We start from the raw sequence: 21986 nt of genomic DNA on the forward strand, positions 1-21986 counted from the left end.
CGGGAAAGACTATTGCCGACCGACCGCGTCTGTTAGGAAAAGCCCAGACGGGAAAACCCTTTCCCGACCGACATATCTTTCCCAACCGACTGCTGGATGGCTATGGAGTACCTTTCCCGACCAACAGTCTGTTGGGCCTGCTATGGGCCTTCCCCGACCGATAGTCTGTTGGGGTAACGATGGGCCTTTCCCGACCAACAGTTCGTTGGGGCAGCCATGGGCCTTTCCCGACCAACATTCTGATGGGCTTAGTGTTGGGCTTTCCCGACCAACTGTCCGACGGGGTTTGTTTTGCCAACCAACAATCAGATGGTGTTTTCCTTTGCCAAACAACAATTCATCAACATTTTGTTTAGCCAACCACAATTTTAATTAGGCTATTATACTCGCGGTCGCATACACGTAATTCATGCATTCTAAGCATAATCAAGACACCATATTTCAGGTGCACCAAACATTTTTTATTTCATTAACTAATCGTCACATACATACACTTCAGTCTGATCTAAACATAACCAGCAAGCCACCATACATCAGGTTCACAAAAGGACAGATAAAAGATGCAAGTATGAGGCATCAGTTGTACAAAATGAAAGCTCAGACATCTAGTTGACGTGGACTGCTGGCTTCATGGTTCTTTCTGAGCACAGTCCTTATGTTTGCTTCCTACAAAAGTTAAACAACTCCCAACATTTAGAATGCTCAATTAATTTATGAAATTGAAAGCATACACTTGCCAAATCTATAAAACTAGCATTTTGGGACATGAAGACCGTCAATCAACTTCTAGCAGTAGCCATGGATGTAGCATGGAAGCCCCCCGTCCACTTTTTATCTATCCATTAAAAGGAAATACATCATTTACTTTGTACGATTGCTGAGCATATAGTGTTCCCGAGGATATACTTAAGTTACTGTACATAGGTACCAGCAGCCAATATTCCCACATCTATTTCCAAAACAATAAACATACAACTTTACAGATAGTGGATACAATGAGCTGAAAGCTAAATATAAATAACTATGACTCTTTCAGTAGATGTACATATTTCCAGTAGTTCACACTGGATATAGCAAGCTGAAAACTAGATGGATCTAACATAGGAGAACTTATTTGCATACATCATTGATGCAGTACTCAAGAAAATTAAACTCTTGATTTTTTCCCTATTTCATGAACCTAAGTAATAACATTTCACCACTCGAAGGTCCAAAATAGAACATTTTGCCACTCGAGATCCACGGTAGTGTCTATGAAGGGTTGCATGAAAACTCTCTTTTTTAGGAAGAAACAAATATACACAACAATGTCCGAGACAGTCCAGTTACCAATTTCATGGGAATTGAGCAAACCAATGTAGCACAAAAGATATAAACTTTTTTTCCAACCAACAACCATGTGAAGCAGAAGCGAAAAATAATCACTTGACTATCCAACTATAAGTGAACGACAGTCTAACTACTACTCCCTTTGTTCCTAAATAATATAAGTCTTTTTAGATATTCCAATACATACTACATTTGAAGCAAAATGAGTGAATCTAGACTCTAAACTGCGTCTATATACATCCGTACATAGTCCGTATTGAAACCTCTAAAAGGTCTTATATTTAGAAACGGAGGGAGTACATTGTGGTAACACTCGCCATGCTTTTGGTTAGACAAACAGAGGACAACATCCATCTAACCCACCTTTTTAAGAGCATTTCCATGTTATGAACCTGCATGATCTATGATCATCTAGGTATATGCTCTAGGAACTAATTAAGTTCTACATTTCTTTTTGTCGATCTTGAGATCTGGCTTCCTCCATTGCTTGAAGATGCTGTATATATTTGCATACCTTCATATCTGAAACATATCCCTTCGTGTCTAAGTGCCCCTGACATGGCAGAGGTAAGAATATATTTACTGAAGGAGCACCCTCAGAATAGCTACGAATGTCTCACAAAAATGCTAAATAACTAGCATGTCCGAATCAACAGTAAAAGCCTAATAGAATAATAGCAGAACCAGAGGATGCAGGGAATTAATGGAATTACTGGAAATGGGTCTTCACATGGTTCAAATGGAAAAGAAAAAGCATGGAACCTGTTTTCTCATGCAATAAGTTACAGCCAAAGGAATATACAGAAGCATTCGGGAAGAACTCACCAGCAGGTGCGGACAGGGGACATGGGGTATCACAGCTGATGAGCAAGCCAACAAATTGCGCCGCTCCCAGGAGGAAGAACCCTATAAATCAAACGATTTTGATGGTTTCGATTTGGATTACGGTCAAAAAGTTTTTAAACCTCCATATCAAAATATAAGACATTTTTGTAGGCTAGTTTAGCCTACAAAAACGTCTTATATTTTGGTACGGAGGTAGTACTTGATAGCAATGAAAAGAAATCGATAATAATGGTGCTGTATTTGCAATGAATTGATATTCTTTGATGGAAGATCAGGAATCACTAAGATAATAAGGTTGTTGAGGGCCAGACTTTCTTGGAAATTAAAGTACCTAGAGACAGGATTAAGAATGGTATGCACTTGATTTAGGTGCCGCTTTTTGTATCATCATATGGATATGTTTTTTATCATGTACCGCTATTTTTGTGAAACATATTCCCATTGTTTTACCAAATAAAGTTAGTGCTACAGGATTGAGAATTTGGAGCTGATTATGAAGCACGGTGTCTATTTGGGAGCTCCAGCTCATCACCTGCATAAAAATTGGAGTCACGTAAAATATGGAAGCTTAGAAATTGTTGACCTGAAATGGACAAACTGTAGCACCCAACCAGTATGTGTTTTCCATATAATAACTACAACCCTAACTATAAAAAGCAGTATTGGCCTGTTGGCCTAATGTACAACCTGAAGACTAAACAGTTGAAACAAATTACACTATTAGGTCAACATAATCGTGCAAAAATTATACTTATTCCTGCTAGAACTTGAACCGGTTCATTTAGTGTTAGCTTTAGGCTTCAGACATCGCAATGTGATCATGGACCTCTCTTGTCCTATTTATGATGCAAACCTTCAATTAAAGCAAGTGCTGGAAAAAAAACTGCTAGCAGTATGGGTTCGATTCCCGCCGCTCGCCCGCTTAATTTAAAATAAAATTGGATTCAGTGACCTTCTCTTAGTGTTCTTGTAGTTTAGGCAATAGGTATCCACTTGAAAATACATCTGGGCATTACAGTCCTATCTCTATTCCATCCAATTTCATGAACAAATCTAAACTCATCCTGCTTCACGTGGCAAAAATAAACTACAGAAAACAGATGTAAAGCTAGCAGATATACGAAATCTTCCCTTGGTCTTCGTCTTCATCCATAGCCAGCTTTTGACACAATCACGATGAAGACAGCATTATGAATATGCTTACCGGGAGTTCCAAAGTTGATGGAGGCAAGGCTGAACAGGGCGGAGGCGCGAACTCTGTACCGACTCTTCTGCCACAACAACAACCGCCAATGGTCGGAGGCCTAGATTCTTGGCCATGCGCTGCTGCCTCTTGTAGTCGCCGCCGTCGCTCGGTGCTACCGCAAGAGCAAGGTACACACCGGTCGGATGGAGGGCCAGAGCGCACCCAGCACCAGCCTGGTGATGGCGCTCTGTCCTCCTTGACTACGGAACCTGGTAGAGGACTGGGCCGCTAGATCTGAAGGGGGCGACCTCCATGGTAGCCATCTCCGGCCGCAGTGAACCCTAGGCGGCTGCATCTGGCTGCGGGAGCCCGAAGGAGGCACTATGAGCACGGGAGCACAGAAAGGCAGAGAGAGTGGGAGGAGGAGGGGATAAGGTGAGGTAGGTGAGCAGGAGATGGAGCGGCCGCGGAGCGGACGGCAGTGCGCGAAGAAGAGAACAAGAGAACGGCGGCGGCGTCGCCGGAAAGAACGCGTGGGTGGGGATATGGTTAATGTGTGGTGGCTGGTAGGGGTAAGGTAGAAAGGCTGGTTGGAGGATTTTTGGGCCTGGTTGGCGCGAAGCCACTTTTAGCCCCGCGCGCGAGCTAAATTTCGCTGGCCCAAACGATTGGTGCGGGCTATTTTGCTGGCCCAACGATCTGTCGGTCGGCAATGTTTCCCGACCGATGGTTGGCTGGGTGTAAGCGTATTACCGTCCGAAAATGGGACACTAAATGTCTGACTATTCCCGACCAATAGTCAGTTGCCTGTATAAGCATTACCGACCTACAGGCCGATAGAAACATTGCCGACCAACTGTATGTTGGTGTATACTGACCTTTCCCGACCAACGTCAGTAGGGAATTTGGTGTTGTGGTGTAGTGGTTATTACTGCTGCTAAAGGTGGAGTGTCGTGAAAGGTCGGGCCGCAACAACAGATCGGATCTCGCCATCGAGGTTCGGTCTATATCAGGTGGTATTCAGAGCATCAGGTTGTTCACGACACTATGGAGAAGATGGCGAGCACATCGTTATTCAATAAGTTAAGCTATGAATTTCAGTTGGAGGAGGAAGGCTGTTGGACTGGGCTTTTTCACACCCGTGTGGTGGTGAGAGAGAGATCATGTGCCATGACGACCGATCACATGAATTTGATCAACGCTGCAAGTATCGAGATGGTGGAAAAGTTGAATCTTCCAATGACAGCACGTCCGCAACCATACTTGTTTCGTTGGGGTCATGAAGAGCTCACTGACACGCACCAAGCTAAGGTATCGTTTTTGTTGGGTAATTATTTTTCTGAGGTTTTGTGCGACGTGATTCCGGCAACAATGATTTCGTGTCACTTGTTATTGGGTGAGCAATGGTACAAAGATCATGATGTGGCGTATGATTGCAAAACACACACATATACTGTCAAGAGGGGTAAGAAGTACAACCTTGTGCCTATGGGTGAAGGAGCGTTTTGTTTCTTGGAGGAAAGAAGATCTTGAGAAGATAAAAGAGCAAAAAGAAGAAAAGAAGAAGGTTGAAGCTACTGAAATTTCCGTCGTCACCTTTCAGTATGTACATGAAAATATTGCTGAAGAGATTGAGTCGAAACCGAGGACGGTTTCTATTCAAGGGGGAGAGGATGATACGACCCGCTGTAATAAAAACACTGAGGTTGTCGACGTTTCATCTGAAGCCGATGTTGTCCGAAAATACGAAGCATCTACACTGGAGTATCTCCGGCCAAGTAATGAAGATGATGATACACTAGTTAATACTTGCATGCACGTTGATGCATCACACATAATTAATATAGGCCAAAAGGAGAAACATGTCCAGGCTTGACAAGATGAGATTTACTTCAGGACTTGACATGCGTAATATGATGCAAGAAATAAAGAGAGAAAAACATGATATGGAAGCCAGCCTAGAATGCTATTCTGTTCCAATTGTAGGAGGCGAAAATCATCTGGTGCATGCAACGAAGAATTATGGCTATTTACTTGGAGATATAAAAGGAGTTAAAGGAAGGTTTAAAGAAGGATTTATGTTCCTATTTTTACCATGCAAGGAACATGTACGGGAAGAAGATGTACGTGGTCATCTATCTCTCAAGGACTTGGGATGGGGTCCACCTACAGTGAAGATAAATACATGGTGTTTGTTGCCGAGATGTAAAAGGCAACTAACTAAATATAGTATAGAGTCCAGAATAGATTATAGTCTTAATTTCCTTTTGACTTGTGCGTTGCATGTAGGGATAGATTACTTCTACGTGAGGGTCAAGTTGATTAGCCGGGTCAGCTATAAGTACTAGAGGATGCGATCATGTAAAGGCAGGTTATTTTTTATAAAATAAACACAATGTGTTTTCAAGAGTAGACACCCGTTTCAAGTTTTAGAGGGATCTTTAGAAAACCTCTGTGTTGCGATTTCTTTGTAGAAATTGTTTTCACGCGTGAGTACCATATTTGAGATTGGTTTTCTCGTACTAAGCCGCAAGGTTTAAACCCTCTATTTCGTGTACATCGCGTGCGCGGGCGAGAGGTTGTTACTGCTGCTGAAGGTGGAGTGTCGTGAAAGGTCGGGCCGCAACAACAGATCGGATCTCGCCATCGAGGTTCGGTCTATATCATTGGGCGGCGGCAGTGTTAGGTGTGGCGCCTATATGGAGGCGCCCCCTAGGGAAACCTGGTGTTTCAAGTGCTTGTAGCTATTACAAGTGGGGGTCTAGTGGCTGTCGAGTCAATGAGGCGACATTTCTTGGTGGATGCAAGATCCAGCGACATGTAGCTCTTCTCTGCCGACGTTCGTGGCTATGCCCTGGCGGGTCGGTGCCCTCAAGCCTGGGTAAAAGGGGAAAGGCTTGCCCTTCCCGGTGGCTGGAGTGTGGCATGGGTCGTGGATGCTTGATCTTTTTTCCATGGCTGGTGGATTTGTGCCTCAGTGCTTATCTTTGCCTCTGCCTCGGCGGCTCCTTCTTTCGATGATTTTCCTGGCTGCTTACCCTTGTTCTCAGTTACCTAGGATGGCAGCGATGTAGCTGGTGTGCGTGTGCTTCTGATGTGATGTTGTTCGTGCTCTATTGCTAGGTGAGGGGAGGGGATCCTCTTAGGTGTTAGATCAGGCATTTGCTTGGGTATCTTCTGCCATAAGGTCTAGACTTATGCATGATTCCTTCAGGTTGTCTGCTGATCCTTGATTTTCATCCCCGTGGACATCTTACATGACGATGTGCAGTGGGCTTCGACACTACTAGTTGTACTCTCCCTTTTTTTCTGTTTACTAGTAGCGTGCTTAGCATTGTAAGCTTATCAATCACCTCCCTTCTAACTTTCGGCTGATGTTTTGTGGTAACCATGTCATTCCTGGCCGGTTGATAGCTTCTTTAATCCAAAGCTGAGCTCATTTCGAGCATTTCATCTAGAAAATTGTAAACTTGGTAATCAGAGCAAAATTCCATGCTCCACATGGCTGACTCCAACCCTTCCATTGGTCCACCACCACCACCGCACTTCCTATATCAACTTGGTACTCCAAATACAGTGACGTGGTGCCGGAGCCGCAGCAGCATACCAGGCTTGTACGTAAAGTCTTCCAGAGTCTTCGAATAACACATCATGGGCCGCCGAGCGGTGGCCCAGGATGGAACGAACTTAGGGGTCCTCAAGTCGAGGTAAATTCATATTTATATCCACAAAGACAGTCTTTGCATGTCCATGAAAAAACACATGATTTCCAAATCCGATGGACATCCATAGCCGATGGATATCCATCTGGCACTGTCGTCACGTATACATAATGCATAGAACAACATTCAGATAGCTTTTAAATTGATATATCACACGTTCTCAACATCAAATAATCTCTCGTATTATTGATTTTTCTTAATAAACATCATCCATTCATTAATTAATGTTGAATATATTTGTGCATGTATAACTGTGACATAGGCTCACCTCCTAGTTTTTTGTATAGTTGAGGTTGTGGCCGCCTTGTACATCATATATATGTGTCTGGTGCACCTTATCAATATATTGAGAGTTGCACAACCAAACCCTAGCCTTCTACAAGGTATAAGTTTCCTCTCGATCCTAGCCCTCTGCTTCCACCCTAGGCCCCCGCCGCCGCCTCTCCTCGATCGCAGTTGCACCCCTGTGCTGCAGCCGCCATCCCTTCCCACGCCGCCACCATATCTTCTCTGTAGCCGCCGCTTTTTCCCCTAAGCCGCCGCTCCTTCCTTCCCTTCTCTCACCCGTCGCCGCTCCACCCGAAGCCGCGGCCCCACCTAACCAAACCTCCCTCCCTACCCGGTCGTCCCGATGCCTCCCCGCCGCCATGAACTCCACGCGCACCTCCCTCTCTACCGGCAGTAACCCCTTCGACGGCCCGGACGTCGCCCTTGTCCACAATTTGAACATCTACGAGCATGTTCCGGTAGTTCTTGATCAATCCGCCGCCTCCTACTCTGCCTGGAAGAGGTACTTCTCCTTGGTGTTTCGTGAGTACTTGCTCCATGGTCACATCGATGGCACCGTAGACTCCCGCCTTATGGTGAAGATGAGGAGTGGATGATCCTCAACACCACCTGAGGGAGTCCTGGATTAAGGGGTCTCCGGACAGCCGGACTATATCCATTGGCCGGACTGTTAGACTATGAAGATACAAGATTGAAGACTTCGTCTCGTGTCCGGATGGGACTCTACTTGGCGTGGAAGGCAAGCTAGGCAATACGGATATGTGTATCTCCTCCTTTGTAACCGACCTTGTGTAACCCTAACCTCTCCGGTGTCTATATAAACCGGAGGGTTTTAGTCCATAGGACAACATACAATCATACCATAGGCTAGCTTCTAGGGTTTAGCCTCTCTGATCTCGTAGTAGATCTACTCTTGTACTACCCATATCATCAATATTAATCAAGCAGGACGTAGGGTTTTACCTCCAGCAAGAGGGCCCGAACCTGGGTAAAACATTGTGTCCCCTGCCTCCTGTTACCATCTGCCTTAGACGCACAGTTCGGGACCCCCTACACGAGATCCGCCGGTTTTGACACCGACGTTGGTGCTTTCATTGAGAGTTCCTCTGTGTCGTCGCCGTTAGGCTTGATGGCTCATACTATCATCGATGGCGATGCAGTCTAGGGTGAGACTTTTCTCCCCGGACAGATCTTCGTGTTCTGCGGCTTTGCACTGCGGGCCAATTCGCTTGGCCATCTGGAGCAGATTGAAAGTTACGCCCCCGGCCATCAGGTCAGGTTTGGAAACCTAAACTACACGGCCGATATCCGTGGAGAGTTGATCTTCGACGGATTCGAGCCTCTGCCTTGTGCATCACGCAGTCACGATGAGTACGATTTAGCTCTACCATTATACAACGTTCTGGAGATCGCACCGGTAGCCGCTCCGACCCTTAATTCGGAGCCAGTTGCGCCGACCATGGACGGGGGGATGGACCCCGCCACGAAGGCGTTACCCTCAGCGGCGATCGAGCCAAACATCGATCTTACCTTGCCCGAGAGCCGTGTTGTTAAACTGCCGAATTCTTCTCCAGCCACGGACTTCGAACCGCCTACGCCCATTCCTATCGAATCTGATTGGTTGCCGATCATGGAGTTTACCTCCGCGGATATCTTTCAGCACTCGCCCTTCGGCGACATACTGAATTCATTAAGGTCTCTCTCCTTGTCAGGAGAATCCTGGCTGAACTACGTCCGGCAGGACTGGGATGCGGACGACGAAGAAATTCGCGGCCCACCCACCACCCACTTAGTAGCCACTGTCGATGACTTAACCGACATGCTCGACTTCGACTCCGAAGATATCGACGGTATGGACGACGATGCGGGAGACGAAGAGGAACCACTGCCCACAGGGCACTAGGCAGCCACCTCATCATACGATATATACATGGTGGATACACCCAAAGAAGGCAATGGCAACGAGACAGCGGAGGATGACCCCTCCAAGAAGCAACCCACGCGCCGACGTCAGTGGCGCCGCTCTAAGTCCCGCCAAAGCAAAAGTGGTGATACCGACACAGGAGGTAATAACACTCCGGATAGTGCCGAAGACAACAACAACCCCCTCCAGCAAGATTTAGAGCAGGAGGATGGAGGAGCTAGCCCTCCCGAGAGAGCGGCAGACGGAGAGGCGGATGATGATAATTACATGCCCCCTCTAAAGACGAGGCAAGCCTCGGCGATGACGAATTCGCCGTGCCAGAGGATCCCGTCGAACAAAAGCGCTTCAAGCGCCGGCTTGTGGCCACGGCAAATAGCCTTAAGAAAAAGCAGCAGCAGTTTCAAGCTAATCAAGATCTGCTAGCTGACACTGAAGTCCTCGCGGCCGAGGAATATAAACTCAAGCGCCCCTCCAAGAGTTCAAAATGCAGGCTGCTACCTTGACTGGAGGAAGAAGCGTATGATGCGGCTGATCGGCCACCTCGTGGCTGTGATAGAGAGGCATTCCAGCCAAAAGCTCAGCCGGCACCCCGACGCCATTCAAATAAAAAAGCATGGGGAAACACGCCAGACCTATGAGACATATTGGAGGACAAAGCAAAACATGCAAGATCGATCTACGGATCACGAGGGCGCGCCACTATGCGAGATGATAAACGCCACGCCGGATACAGTAAAAGTAAATCCGACCGGGCCGAACACAGCGGGCAAGACCCATTTGAGCTGCGTCGCGATATAGCCCAATACAGAGGCGCAACACACCCCTTATGCTTCACAGACGAAGTAATGGATCACCAAATCCCAGAAGATTTCAAACCTGTAAATATTGAATCATACGACGGCACAACAGATCCTGCGGTATGGATCGAGGATTTCCTCCTCCACATCCACATGGCCCGCGGTGATGACTTACACGCCATCAAATACCTCCCACTAAAGCTCAAAGGACCAGCGCGGCATTGGCTTAACAGCTTGCCAGCAGAGTCCATCAGCTGTTGGGAAAATCTGGAGGCCGCATTCCTCGACAACTTTCAGGGCACTTATGTGCGACCACCAGATGCCGATGACTTAAGCCACGTAATTCAGCAGCTAGAAGAATCGGCCAGGCAATTCTGGACTCGGTTCCTAACAAAGAAAAATCAAATCGTCGACTGTCCAGATGCAGAGGCCCTAGCGGCTTTCAAACACAACATCCGCGACGAGTGGCTAGCCCGACACCTTGGTCAGGAAAAACCGAAATCTATGCCAGCCCTCACGACACTCATGACCCGCTTTTGTGCGGGAGAAGACAGCTGGCTGGCTCGCAGTAACAATATGTCAAAGAACCATGGTACCTCGGATACCAAGGACGGCAATAGCAGGTCCCGTCGCAACAAACATAAGCGCTGCATTAACTGCGATAATACTGAGGATACGACAGTCAATGCCGGATTCAAAGGCTCTAAACCCGGCCAGCGGAAAAAGCCATTTAAACAAAGTATGCCGGACCCATCCAGTTTGGAACGCATACTCGATCGCTCGTGTCAAATACACGGCACCCCAGACAAGCCAGCCAATCACACCAACAGGGATTGTTGGGTGTTCAAGCAGGCCGGCAAGTTAATTGCCGAAAACAAGGATAAGGGGTCACATAGCGATGATGAGGAGGAACCCCGGCAGCCACACACCGGAGGACAGAAGAGGTTTCCCCCACAAGTGCGGACGGTGAACATGATATACGCAACCCACATCCCCAAGAGGGAGCGGAAGCGTGCGCTCAAGGACGTATATGCGTTGGAGCCAGTCGCCCCAAAGTTCAATCCATGGTCCTCCTATCCGATCACTTTCGATCGCAGTATCCGTCATGGCAGATTCGCCGCACTGGTTCTAGACCCAATCATTGACGGATTTCACCTCACTCGAGTCCTTATGGATGGTGGCAGCAGTCTGAACCTGCTTTATCAGGACACAGTGCGCAAAATGGGTATCGACCCCTCAAGGATCAAACCCACAAAAACGACCTTTGAAGGCGTTATTCCAGGCGTAGAGGCCCATTGCACAGGCTCAATTACACTGGAAGTGGTCTTCGGATCCCCGGATAACTTCCGAAGCGAAGAGTTAATCTCCCGTTCCGCAGTGGTTATCATGCACTGCTCGGGCGAACCGCATTTGCGAGATTCAATGCGGTACCTCATTATGCATACCTCAAGCTCAAGATGCCAGGATCTCGTGGGATTATTACAGTCAATAGAAACACAAAGCGCTCTCTCCGAACGGAGGAGCACACTGCGGCCCTCGCAGCAGAAGCGCAAAGAAGCCTCTCAAGGCAATCCATCAGTTCGGCGTTTCAAGACCCGGACACCTTCAAGCGCACTCAGAGCAATTGGCAACTAGACCGCCTGGCGAGATCTGAGCTCGCGTAGCAATGCGGCCCCCACCCCAGTCCCAGCCAAGCGGCGAAACTCGTGCCACGCGTACATAATTACGCATTAAAAATACCATGGACACAGTCGGAGAGGGGGGCACAACAGCGGCACGCACCAAGACGCGGCTTAAACCACACTAGGGGCTTCCCGCTTAGTTATTTTTCTCTTTTCCAGGACATTAATCTCTGGAAACCCTGTCCGGCAGCACTATTGCCGAACACATGATGCAGCAACCAAGGAGGCAGAAAGCTACGTCACACCACGGAATTCCCAGGTGGATTACCGTAACGAGCGAAATATTTGATTTAATACTATTCCTCAGCTTGCCCTTCGAACGGACATAGTCCTACTCTTTGCCTATCGCACTATATGTATCATTTTGCTTTAACGCACCTTTTTGAATAAACAATGCATAACATTACGACTATTATTGCATTCCTGTTATATATATACGTGTTTATTAATGACGCCTTGCAACTGTACACTCTGGTATGGCCAATACACCAGGGGCTTACCGCTTACGTACCCCACAATATGGTGTGAAAAGTCCAAACACTTTCACAAGTGCGGCAGCCCAAACTTATAGCATTATATGCATCAGCTCCGAATCATGTCTTTGGTCAAATGTTGGGTTTGCCCGGCTCCTATGTTTTCGTACCTTACGTTCCGCTCTATCGGCTAAGGTAGCGCTAGGAGAACTACTACGATTGTGCCCCGGTTCTGCTGGGTTAAGCTGTTGGGGAACATAGTAATTTCAAAAAATTTCCTACGCACATGCAAGATCATGGTGATGCATAGCAACGAGAGGGGAGAGTGTGATCTACGTACCCTTGTAGATTGACAACGGAAGCGTTTGGTTGATGTAGTCGTACGTCTCCACGGCCCGACCGATCAAGCACCGAAACTACGGCACCTCCGAGTTCTAGCACACGTTCAGCTCGATGACGATCCCCGGACTCCGAGCCAGCAAAGTGTCGGGGAAGAGTTCCGTCAGCACGACGGCGTGGTGACGATCTTGATGTGCTACTGTCGCAGGGCTTCGCCTAAGCACCGCTAAAAAATTTAATCGAGGACTATGGTGGCAGGGGGCGCCGCACACGGCTAAGAATATGATCACGTGGATCAACTTGTGTTCCTCTGGGGTGCCCATGCCTCCGTATATAAAGGCTCAAGGGGGGGGTGCGGCCGGCCTAGGAGAGGCGCGCCAGGAGGAGTCCTACTCCCTCCGGGAGTAGGATTCCCCCCCCCCCCCAATCCTAGTTGGAATAGGATTCGCGGAGGGGGGGAAAAGAGAAAGGGGGGCCGGCCCCCTCTCCTTGTCCTATTCGGACCAAGGGAGGGGAGGGGCGCGCGACCCATCTCTGGCTGCCTCTTCTCTTTTCCACTAAGGCCCACTAAGGCCCATATATCTCCCGGGGGGTTCGGGTAACCTCCCGGTACTCCGGTAAAATCCCGATTTCACCCGGAACACTTCCGATATCCAAACATAGGCTTCCAATATATCAATCTTTATGTCTCGACCATTTCGAGACTCCTCGTCATGTCCGTGATCACATCTGGGACTCCGAACAACCTTCGGTACATCAAAAGTATAAACTCATAATATAACTATCATCGAAACCTTAAGCGTGCGGACCCTACGGGTTCAAGAACAATGTAGACATGACCGAGACATGTCTCCGATCAATAACCAATAGCGGGACCTGGATGCCCATATTGGCTCCTACATATTCTACAAAGATCTTTATCGGTCAGACCGCATAACAACATACGTTGTTCCCTTTGTCATCGGTATGTTAGTTGCCCGAGATTCGATCGTCGGTATCCAATACCTAGTTCAATCTCGTTACCGGCAAGTCTCTTTACTCGTTCCGTAATACATCATCCCACAACTAACTCATTAGTTGCAATGCTTGCAAGGCTTAAGTGATGTGCATTGCCGAGAGGGCCCAGAGATACCTCTCCGTCGATCGGAGTGACAAATCCCAATCTCGAAATAGGTCAACCCAACATGTACCTTTGGAGACACCTGTAGAGCACCTTTATAATCACCCGGTTACGTTGTGACGTTTGGTAGCACACAAAGTGTTCCTCCGGTAAACGGGAGTTGCATAATCTCATAGTCAGAGGAACATGTATAAGTCATGAAGAAAGCAATAGCAACATACTAAATGATCAAGTGGTAAGCTAATGGAATGGGTCATGTCAATCAGATCATTCATCTAATGATGTGATCCCGTTAATCAAATAACAACTCTTTGTCCATGGTTAGGAAACATAACCATCTTTGATTAACGAGCTAGTCAAGTAGAGGCATACTAGTGACACTCTGTTTGTCTATGTATTCACACATGTATTATGTTTCCGGTTAATACAATTCTAGCATGAATAATAAACATTTATCATGAAATAAGGAAATAAATAATAACTTTATTATTGCCTCTAGGGCATATTTCCTTCAGTCTCCCACTTGCACTAGAGTCAATAATCTAGATTACACAGTAATGATTCTAACACCCATGGAGCTTTGGTGCTGATCATGTTTTGCTCGTGGAAGAGGCTTAGTTAACGGGTCTGCTACATTCAGCTCCGTATGTATCTTGCAAATTTCTATGTCTCCCACCTGGACTAGATCCCGGATGGAATTGAAGCGTCTCTTGATGTGTTTGGTTCTCTTGTGAAATCTGGATTCCTTTGCCAAGGCAATTGCACCAGTATTGTCACAAAAGATCTTCATTGGACCCGATGCACTAGGTATGACACCTAGATCGGATATGAACTCCTTCATCCAGACTCCTTCGTTTGCTGCTTCCGAAGCAGCTATGTACTCCGCTTCACATGTAGATCCCGCCACGACGCTTTGTTTAGAACTGCACCAACTGACAGCTCCACCGTTTAATGTAAACACGTATCTGGTTTGCGATTTAGAATCGTTCGGATCAGTGTCAAAGCTTGCATCAACGTAACCGTTTACGATGAGCTCTTTGTCACCTCCATATACGAGAAACATATCCTTAGTCCTTTTCAGGTATTTCAGGATGTTCTTGACCGCTGTCCAGTGATCCACTCCTGGATTACTTTGGCACCTCCCTGCTAGACTTATAGCAAGGCACACATCAGGTCTGGTACACAGCATTGCATACATGATAGAGCCTATGGCTGAAGCATGGGGAACATCTTTCATTTTCTCTCTATCTTCTGCAGTGGTCGGGCATTGAGTCTGACTCAACTTCACACCTCGTAACACAGGCAAGAACCCTTTCTTTGCTTGATCCATTTTGAACTTCTTCAAAATCTTGTCAAGGTATGTGCTTTGTGAAAGTCCAATTAAGCGTCTTGATCTATCTCTATAGATCTTTATGCCTAATATGTAAGCAGCTTCACCGAGGTATTTCATTGAAAAACTCTTATTCAGGTATCCCTTTATGCTATCCAGAAATTCTATATCATTTCCAATCAGCAATATGTCATCCACATATAATATCAGAAATGCTACAGAGCTCCACTCACTTTCTTGTAAATACAGGCTTCTCCGAAAGTCTGTATAAAACCAAATGCTTTGATCACACTATCAAAGTGTTTATTCCAACTCTGAGAGGCTTGCACCAGTCCATAAATGGATCGCTGGAGCTTGCACACTTTGTTAGCTCCCTTTGGATCGACAAAACCTTCCGGTTGCATCATATACAACTCTTCTTCCAGAAATCCATTCAGGAATGCAGTTTTGACATCCATCTGCCAAATTTCATAATAATAAAATGCGGCAATTGCTAACATGATTCGGACAGACTTAAGCATCGCTACGGGTGAGAAGGTCTCATCGTAGTCAACCCCTTGAACTTGTCGAAAACCTTTTGCGACAAGTCGAGCTTTGTAGACAGTAATATCACCGTCAGCGTCAGTCTCCTTCTTGAAGATCCATTTATTCTCAATTGCTTGCCGATCATTGGGCAAGTCAACCAAAGTCCATACTTTGTTCTCATACATGGATCCCATCTCGGATTTCATGGCTTCAAGCCATTTTGCGGAATCTGGGCTCACCATCGCTTCTTCATAGTTCGTAGGTTCATCATGATCTAGTAGCATGATTTCCAGAATAGGATTACCGTACCACTCTGGTGCAGATCTTACTCTGGTTGATCTGCGAGGTTCAGTAGTATCTTGTTCTGAAGTTTCATGATCATTATCATTAGCTTCCTCACTAATTGGTGTAGGTGTTGCAGAAACAGTTTTCTGTGATGTACTACTTTCCAATAAGGGAGCAGGTACAGTTACCTCGTCAAGTTCTACTTTCCTCCCGCTCACTTCTTTCAAGAGAAACTCCTTCTCTAGAAAGGATCCATTCTTAGCAACGAATGTCTTGCCTTCGGATCTGTGATAGAAGGTGTACCCAATAGTCTCCTTTGGGTATCCTATGAAGACACATTTCTCCGATTTGGGTTTGAGCTTATCAGGTTGAAGCTTTTTCACATAAGCACTGCAGCCCCAGACTCTAAGAAACGAAAACTTTGGTTTGTTGCCAAACCATAGTTCATAAGGCGTCGTCTCAACGGATTTTGATGGTGCCCTATTTAACGTGAATGCGGCCGTCTCTAAAGCATAACCCCAAAACGATAGTGCTAAATCAGTAAGAGACATCATAGATCGCACCATATCTAGTAAAGTACGATTACGACGTTCGGACACACCATTACGCTAAGGTGTTCCGGGTGGCGTGAGTTGCGAAACTGTTCCGCATTGCTTCAAATGTACACCAAACTCGTAACTCAAATATTGTCCTCCATGATCAGATCGTAGTAACTTTATATTCTTGTTACGATGATTTTCAACTTCACTCTGAAATTCTTTGAACTTTTCAAATGTTTCAGACTTATGTTTCATTAAGTAGATATACCCATATCTGCTTAAGTCATCTGTGAAGGTGAGAAAATAACGATGTCCGCCACGAGCCTTAATATTCATCGGACCACATACATCTATATGGATGATTTCCAACAAATCTGTTGCTCTCTCCATTGTGCCGAAGAACGGTGTTTTAGTCATCTTGCCCATGACGCACGGTTCGCAAGTACCAAGTGATTCATAATCAAGTGGTTCCAAAAGCCCATCAGTATGGAGTTTCTTCATGGGCTTTATACCGATATGACCTAAACGGCAGTGCCACAAATAAGTTGCACTATCATTATCAACTCTGCATCTTTTGGCTTCAACATTATGAATATGTGTGTTACTACTATCGAGATTCATCAAAAATAGACCACTCTTCAAAGGTGCATGACCATAAAAGATATTACTCATATAAATAGAACAACTATTATTCTCTGATTTAAATGAATAACCATCTCGCATTAAACAAGATCCAGATATAATGTTCATGCTCAACGCTGGCACCAGATAACAATTATTTAGGTCTAATACTAATCCTGAAGGTAGATGTAGAGGTAGCATGCCGACCGCGATCACATCGACTTTGGAACCATTTCCCACGCGCATCGTCACCTCGTCCTTTGCCAGTGTTCGCTTAATCCGTAGTCCCTATTTCGAGTTGCAAATATTAGCAACAGAACCAGTATCAAATACCCAGGTGCTACTGCGAGCTCTAGTAAGGTACACATCAATAACATGTATATCACATATACCTTTGTTCACCTTGCCATCCTTCTTATCCGTCAAATACTTGGGGCAGTTCTGCTTCCAGTGACCAGTCTGCTTGCAGTAGAAGCACTCAGTTTCAGGCTTAGGTCCAGACTTGGGTTTCTTCTCTTGAGCAGCAACTTGCTTGCTGTTCTTCTTGAAGTTCCCCTTCTTCTTCCCTTTGCCCTTTTTCTTGAAACTAGTGGTCTTGTTGACCATCAACACTTGATGCTCCTTTTTGATTTCTACCTCCGCAGCTTTCAGCATTGCGAAGAGCTCGGGAATAGTCTTATTCATCCCTTGCATATTATAGTTCTTCACGAAGCTCTTGTAGCTTGGTGGCAGTGATTGGAGAATTCTGTCAATGATGCAATCATCTGGAAGATTAACTCCCAACTAAATCAAGTGATTATTATACCCAGACATTTTGAGTATATGCTCACTGACAGAACTGTTCTCCTCCATCTTGCAGCTATAGAACTTATTGGAGACTTCATATCTCTCAATCCGGGCATTTGCTTGAAATATTAACTTCAACTCCTGGAACATCTCATATGCTCCATGACGTTCAAAACGTCGTTGAAGTCCCGATTCTAAGCCGTAAAGCATGGCACATAGAACTATCGAGTAGTCATCAGCTTTGCTCTGCCAGACGTTCATAACATCTGGTGTTGCTCCAGCAGCAGGCCTGGCACCCAGCGGTGCTTCCAGGACGTAATTCTTCTATGCAGTAATGAGGATAATCCTCAAGTTACGGACCCAGTCCGTGTAATTGCTACCATCATCTTTCAACTTTGCTTTCTCAAGGAACGCAATAAAATTCAACGGAACAACAGCACGGGCCATCTATCTACAATCAAACATACATAAGCAAGATACTATCAGGTACTAAGTTCATGATAAATTTAAGTTCAATTAATCATATTACTTAAGAACTCCCACTAAGATAGACATCCCTCTAATCTTGTAAGTGATCACATGATCCAAATCAACTAAACCATAACCGATCATCATGTGAAATGGAGTAGTTTTCAATGGTGAACATCACTATGTTGATCATATCTACTATATGACTCACGCTCGATCTTTCGATCTCAGTGTTCCGAGGCCATATCTGCATATGCTAGGCTCGTCAGGTTTAACCTGAGTATTCCGCGTGTGCAAAACTATCTTGCACCCGTTGGAGATGGACGTAGAGCTTATCACACCCGATCATCACGTGGTGTCTGGGCACGACGAACTTTGGCAACGGTGCATACTCAGGGAGAACACTTTTATCTTGATAATTTAGTGAGAGATCATCTTATAATGCTACCGTCAATCAAAGCAAGATAAGATGCATAAAAGATAAACATCACATGCAATCAATATAAGTGATATGATATGGCCATCATCATCTTGTGCTTGTGATCTCCATCTCCGAAGCACCGTCATGATCACCATCGCCATCGCCAATCTTATGCTTCCATGACTATCGCTACTGCTTAGTGATAAACTAAAGCATTATAGCGCGATTGCATTGCATACAATAAAGCGACAACCATATGGCTCCTGCCAGTTGCCGATAACTCGGTTACAAAACATGATCATCTCATACAATAAAATTTAGCATCATGTCTTGACCATATCACATCACAATATGCCCTGCAAAAACAAGTTAGACATCCTCTACTTTGTTGTTGCAAGTTTTACGTGGCTGCTACGGGCTTAAGCAAGAACCAATCTTACCTCCGCATCAAAACCACAACGATAGTCTGTCAAGTTGGTGCTGTTTTAACCTTCGCAAGGACCGGGCGTAGCCACACTCGGTTCAACTAAAGTTGGAGAAACTGTCACCCGCAAGCCACCTATGTGCAAAGCACGTCGGGAGAACCGGTCTCGCGTAAGTGTACACGTAATGTCGGTCCGGGCCGCTTCATCCAACAATACCGCCGAACCAAAGTATGACATGCTGGTAAGCACTATGACTTATATCGCCCACAACTCACTTGTGTTCTACTCGTGCATATAACATCAACATATAGAACCTAGGCTCGGATGCCACTGTTGGGGAACATAGTAATTTCAAAAAATTTCCTACGCACACGCAAGATCATGGTGATGCATAGCAACGAGAGGGGAGAGTGTGATCTACGTACCCTTGTAGATTGACAACGGAAGCGTTTGGTTGATGTAGTCGTACGTCTCCACGGCCCGACCGATCAAGCACCGAAACTACGGCACCTCCGAGTTCTAGCACACGTTCAGCTCGATGACGATCACCGGACTCCGATCCAGCAAAGTGTCAGGGAAGAGTTCCGTCAGCATGACGGCGTGGTGACGATCTTGATGTACTACTGTCGCAGGGCTTCGCCTAAGCACCGCTACAATATTATCGAGGACTATGGTGGCAGGGGGCGCCGCACATGGCTAAGAATATGATCACGTGGATCAACTTTTGTTCCTCTGGGGTGCCCCTGCCTCCGTATATAAAGGCTCAAGGGGGGGGGGTGCGGCCGGCCTAGGTCCCCCCCCCCAATCCTAGTTGGAATAGGATTCGCGGAGGGGGGGAAAGAGAAAGGGGGGCCGACCCCCTCTCCTTGTCCTATTAGGACCAAGGGAGGGGAGGGGCGCGCGGCCCATCTCTGGCTACCTCTACTCTTTTCCACTAAGGCCCACTAAGGCCCATATATCTCCCGGGGGGTTCCGGTAACCTCCCGGTACTCCGGTAAAATCCCGATTTCACCCAGAACACTTCCGATATCCAAACATAGGCTTCCAATATATCAATCTTTATGTCTCGACCATTTCGAGACTCCTCGTCATGTCCGTGATCACATCCGGGACTCCGAACAACCTTCGGTACATCAAAATGTATAAACTCATAATATAACTGTCATCAAAACCTTAAGCATGCGGACCCTACAGGTTCGAGAACAATGTAGACATGACCGAGACACGTCTCCGATCAATAACCAATAGCGGGACTTGGATGCCCATATTGGCTCCTACATATTCTACGAAGATCTTTATCGGTCAGACCGCATAACAACATACGTTGTTCCCTTTGTCATCGGTATGTTACTTGCCCGAGATTCGATCGTCGGTATCCAATACCTAGTTCAATCTCGTTACCGGCAAGTCTCTTTACTCGTTCCGTAATACATCATCCCACAACTAACTCATTAGTTGCAATGCTTGCAAGGCTTAAGTGATGTGCATCACCGAGAGGGCCCAGAGATACCTCTCCGTCGATCGGAGTGACAAATCCTAATCTCGAAATACGTCAACCCAACATGTACCTTTGGAGACACCTGTAGAGCACCTTTATAATCACCCAGTTACGTTGTGACGTTTGGTAGCACACAAAGTGTTCCTCCGGTAAACGGGAGTTGCATAATCTCATAGTTAGAGGAACATGTATAAGTGATGAAGAAAGCAATAGCAACATACTAAACAATCAAGTGCTAAGCTAACGGAATGGGTCATGTCAATCAGATCATTCATCTAATGATGTGATCCCGTTAATCAAATAACAACTCTTTTTCCATGGTTAGGAAACATAACCATCTTTGATTAACGAGCTAGTCAAGTAGAGGCATACTAGTGACACTCTGTTTGTCTATGTATTCACACATGTATTATGTTTCCGGTTAATACAATTCTAGCATGAATAATAAACATTTATCATGAAATAAGGAAATAAATAATAACTTTATTATTGCCTCTAGGGCATATTTCCTTCATAAGCACCTCTGTAGAGAAATCTAAAACTGACTGTCGTGATAAGGTGAGAGACTGGTCGCTGTTTGGCGAGGTTTCGAGTCCCTAAAGACTTATGCCGCTTAGAGTGAGGGGCCGGCCCTGTTCGGCTTAAAGGCATGTATCGCGCCTCGAATTCGGCCTTCCAAATACCAGGGGCTTCGCCGAAATTTAAAATTATAGAATTCTATGGCTAAGTGAGAGTGATAAAGCATTATTAGTCCGGTTGCCTGGTTCGTTGTGCTAAGCACCTCCCTCGAAGGACCCAAAAATGGGAACAAGAGTGCTCAGGTTTATCCCGAACACCCCAGCACTCGCGGCATGGGGGCAGAAGCCAAGGACTAGCCATCTCTCAGATTGGATAAACAGCCAAACAGAAGGTAATATTTTAAATTCAAACAAGCGTTGCATAGCGCATATGAAACAAGTTTTCATAAATACAGAATCACACGAGCAAGTTTTACTCAAATGTTACATCTTTTGTGCACTCGTCCGCTATGAGACGGGCACCCGGCAGAACACCCTCGTAGTACATCTCGGGGTGGCGATGCTCCTTGCCCTCCGGTGGCCCTTCCTTGATCAGTTTCACGGCGGCTAGCTTGACCCATTGCAATTTCACATGGGCGAAAGCCCGACGTGCACCTTCAATGCAGACGGATCGCTTGACGACCTCCAGCCATGGGCAGGCCTCCACAAGCCGCCTCACCAGGCCGAAGAAGCTGTTCGGAAGGGCGTCGCCAGACCACAGCCGGACTATAAAGCCCTTCATGTCCTGTTCGGCCGCCTTATGTAGCTCGACCAGCTGCTTCAGCTGGTCGCTCATTGGCACCGGGTGTTCGGCCCCAGTATACT

At 46.2% G+C, this 21986-nt stretch overlaps 1 long non-coding RNA gene across 1 annotated transcript; it reads right to left on the bottom strand.

The window, feature by feature from the left end:
• Positions 1 to 439: 439 nt before the first annotated feature.
• LOC147982680 (uncharacterized) lies at positions 440 to 3895 on the bottom strand. The gene is made up of 2 exons (XR_015615480.1): positions 2155 to 3895; positions 440 to 666 (listed from the first exon to the last, which is right to left on the bottom strand). It is a non-coding gene; the product is annotated as an uncharacterized LOC147982680 (long non-coding RNA).
• Positions 3896 to 21986: the final 18091 nt, after the last annotated feature.

The sequence above is a fragment of the Triticum urartu genome, chromosome 2A (genome assembly GCF_056163025.1).
Source record: "Triticum urartu cultivar PI428250 chromosome 2A, HENAU_Tu73, whole genome shotgun sequence".
NCBI classification, from domain to species: Eukaryota; Viridiplantae; Streptophyta; class Magnoliopsida; order Poales; family Poaceae; genus Triticum; species Triticum urartu.